The following is a 4,503-nucleotide window of genomic DNA, read 5'->3' as shown; positions in this document are numbered from 1 at the left end:
CTTTGACATCATCAGCCGCTATCTGTGCTTTAGGATCAACAGTTCTAGATTTCTTGACCGATGATGACGTCAGAATCTTGGCTCGAGGAGAACCTTCATCTCTGGCCACATCAACCATGTTTGTGGCGAAAGGATGTCCGTCAATATTCATCGTCTTCTTGGGAGCCTCAAATTTCAACCTCCCTTGTTCAAAAGCCATCTGAATCTGCTGTCGGAAGACCTTGCACTCATTTGTGTCATGCGACGTGGCATTGTGCCACTTGCAGTACTTTATATTTTTGAGCTCGTCCTCCGATGGAATCTTGTGATATGGCTTCAACTTAATCAACCCTTCCGACAATAACAAGTCAAAGATTTTGTCGGCTTTGGTGATGTCAAACCCATATGACTCAGGCTCTTTCTTCCCAAACGGACACGTCACCGACTTTTTACTGTTCTATATCCACTTAGCCGATGCAACTATTTCTTGCTCCTCTTCAGACTCATCATTGGTAGAATACTCCACATAGTTGATCTTCTTCTGAAAAGGCTTCTTAGACTCGTAGGATTGAGTCTCTCCTGTCATCCAACTGGCGATCTGGCTAATGCTTTCAAACTCCTGTGATGCATATTTATCTTTAATATGCGGCAAGAGCCCATTAAATGCTGCATCGGCCAACTACTGATCGGACAGAACCAAACTGTAACATCGATTCTTGACATCTCTAAACCTTTGGATAAAAGATGCAACTGATTCATCGTTTCTTTGTCTTAAACCAGTCAAATCGGTCAACTTCAATTCAGTAACCCCAGAGTAGAAGAATTGATGAAATTGTCTTTCTAGATCAGCCCAATGTAATATGAAATTTGCTGGCACAGTAGTGAACCAAGCAAAGGCCGATCCAGACAAAGACAAGGAGAACAAACGGACTCTGAGTGCATCATTGTTGCCCGCTTCTCCCAACTGTAGAAGAAACCTATTAACATGTTCCATCGTAGAGACTTCTCCCTGCCCTGAGAACTTTGTGAAGTCAGGCATCTTGTACTTGTGTGGGAGAGGAATCTGATTGTAAGCCGGAGGATAGGGAGCCTTGTACATAACAGATTGTTGCTTTGGCCTTAAGCCAAACTGCTCCCTCATCACTTTAGCTATCTTTGTGCTCCAATCAAGTTGCGGCTCAACTATTGGCATTTGCTGAGGGGAAACCGCACTCGCCGCGTTGGTCATCATTGCGAGTTGCTAAGCTACATGGTCTGTCAGTTGTCCAGCCGATTGCATCTGATGTGTCTGCCGTGCTATTCGATTGGGTGTCTGCTGAATCATCGTCGGCTGTGGAGCCGATTGTTGACCAGTAATATCCGTGTACGGCACATTGACATACCGTATTTGTCCAGTTGCTTGATTGTGGAATACCCAGTTGATTCCCTTCTGATGCGGAGATTACGATAACAATACTTCTGAAGGAGACTGGGATTGGAGCAGAATAGTAAGACGCTGCTGTGGGGTCATCGGCGGTGGCGCCGATACATTAGCTTGTGCCATCTGTTGTGGACTCCATGTGCCTTGTGCACTCAGCTGTATTGCCGATGCATCCTGCTATGTACCCATCGACTGAACGACCGATGGATCAGGCTGAGAGGCTATCGGCTGAGAAGCCGATGCATTAAACTGCATCTTGGGTGGCGTAGAAAAGAAATCCGGATGCATACCATACCCAGTAGTAGGATTCCACCCTTTAGGAAATACAGACGCAGATCCATCTTGCACAGTTGTAACAATCGGCGGCATGGTTGAGTAGATAGGATCTGATGTATCCGCCGATGCCGCAGTAGTCATCTGGGATGGAGTTTTACTGTTGCTTGTTCCTGCCTGGCTATCTTGAGCCGACAGGGCTGCTGCCATAGACACCTCCAAGGGAATATATTGCATTTGATCTGGTTGTATATAGCAAGGACCCATGCACCCTGGTAACATGCCTTCAGCAAAAGTCTTGACTACTGCATTGTGCACCGTGTTGCCCATGATTGTTGCACTTTTGATGCAAGCTTGCGCCACAGCTTGGCCAACTGCGTCTATCATCTTGCTTTCACGTTGAGCCTCTTTCAATGGATGGAAAGATGGAAGATTAAACTTCTTGATCACCTCACTAGATCTGTTGACGCTGTACGATTTGAGGCATTCACGCTTGAATTTCTCCACCAGCTCTTCATATTCCTTCTTTTGTTCTTCTTTGAGCTTGTCTTCAGGAACAGGAATCTGGTTTTTTCACTAACTGCAGATTTATCTGTGAGTTCCATCATGTTGAAGCTTTTCGTGTCCCACCAGGCGTGCCAAAAGATGTGTTTACGCAAAAATCAACACACTGGAATCCGAGGGCAAGTGTTCGCCAAGCACAGAAAAGTCAACCAAGCGTGCCAGTCAATTTGACCTAAAATTGACAAGGGAGAAAACAAAGTCAAATTCGAGAGCGTATCGGCTGGGATTTCGAATATCTCTCAGGTGAGCGTATCGGCAAGCTTTGCCGATACTATGGACGATAAAAAGATATTAAATGCAAGCGCGTAGTAAACGAGCGTATCGGCAGGATCAGCCGATACACTAAACGACAAAACCGGTTTTGAACAGCCGATCGTGTATGTATGACAAGATCTAGGTTACGAATGTGTAACTCAGATGATGTGAAGCTAAAAACAAATCTAAACCAGCTCTTGAGATAACAAAAGTGTTACTCCAAAACCTAAAGCCGATCTAGTATATTTTTAGATGTGATAATGGCCAAAAAGCATAGGAAAACCTACAAATCTAGCCGATATCGATAATTGGTGAATAAATCTAGACAAGACGACAGCGATGTGCTCGGAAGTCAAAGCCTAGATAAACTCGATAACTTTTGAATAGATTTAAACGAAGCCACAGCGATGCGCCCGGTAGCTAAAGCTCAAATATACTCGGTAAAACGGAAACTCACCAGCAAATCAAGTCGCTCGAATGTGAGGCGTCCTTGATCAACTTGAAAGAACTCGTCAAAAAAAGAAAAGAAAAGACGAAGTCGCCTAAAAAGTGGAAAGGAATTGTAAATTTTTGTTGTATTGGATGTGTATCCAGTTTTTCCAGTCCCTTACAACTGATATATATAGCCTAGCGCTATCAAGTCCTAGCCGATTATGGCAAACATTACTTGACCCTAAAGAAAGGACTATCTAAAAGATAAACTACTTAAAATATTACAACCGAATCATCAAGATTTTCGTAGAGTCCGGATCCTCTTCTCCTTCCTTGACTTCGTCGGCAACTCTCCATCGGCCAAGCACCAGAACGGACAAATCAGCATCTTCGCGGCATACTCCTCTGGTCCATCGGACAGACTCGATCGGCCGATTCCAACACTGTGCATCTTTTGGTTTCTTCCTAATCAGCCACCTTTCCTTCACCGAAATTACCTTCCTTGACACGTGTCAAAAAACGGTGTCAACAATCACACTCCTCTCACATCCTATGACATTCCCCTTTCTCTCTCTTCTTTTGTGTCAACAAATTTAATGCTCATGACACTCTCATTGAGATTGGCCTAAGCATAGATGGTTGTCATCTAGAGTTAGAGTTTAAATATATAAGCTTATTTATTTTTGGCCTCGCTCTTTGAGAGCACAATTCAAACAGCCGGAAACTGGACGATAGACTTGCTCCATCCAATTTTGATAGATATATTTCCATATAGCACAATGACCAATGACATCAAGTGTGCTTATCAATCTAATAAATGCAACACAGGCTTTTTGTTGGTCCTCCAATGTTTTAACTGGAAACTCCTCGTTACTAGTGCTATTTATTACCACATCACATGCCAATAGCAAATATATCTATCATTTTATAATATTTGAGTTTTTGAAATATATCTATCAAAACTGGATGGAGGGAGCAATGAATGGCTGATATAATGCACGGAAACTGCAATAAATTTCCTGTAGGCCATCCCCAACCCATAGTGGATGTCTAAAGAAAAAAGAGAGTAAGAAACTATTTATAGACACTACCTCCACAATGCATAGTTTCTATGATGAATGAAGAAAATAAATCTCATCCAATCCTCTCTCTACTCGCTCATTTCCTCACCCTATCACTATTCCCCCTTTCTTGGTTCTTGTGTAGACATGGTGTCTTGCATGAAAAACTATGTCTATTTTCTCTTTCATTAACTCTTTTGTCATGTCATCAAATTATTTACGTGGCAATCTCATTAGGCTATGGACACCATTCTACTAAATGGGTTGGAATAGTCTAAAACATATAATATGGAGAGATAACGGTCAAAGATATCAATATCTTCGTCCTATTACAAAAAAAACCCTTCATCACGTACTCCATATAAATCTCTTTATTTATCGCGTAGTCCGTATGATTTTGACTAGATAAACTAATGACGCCAGTGCAGGCTAGATCTGAAACTGCAGCTGTACATTTTTTTTTTTGATCAACTGCAGCTGTACATTACCTATAACATTAAGTAGTTTTTTGTGCCTATT

The sequence above is a fragment of the Panicum virgatum genome, chromosome 4K (genome assembly GCF_016808335.1).
Source record: "Panicum virgatum strain AP13 chromosome 4K, P.virgatum_v5, whole genome shotgun sequence".
Lineage (NCBI taxonomy): Eukaryota > Viridiplantae > Streptophyta > Magnoliopsida > Poales > Poaceae > Panicum > Panicum virgatum.
This window is presented reverse-complemented; position numbering follows the sequence as displayed.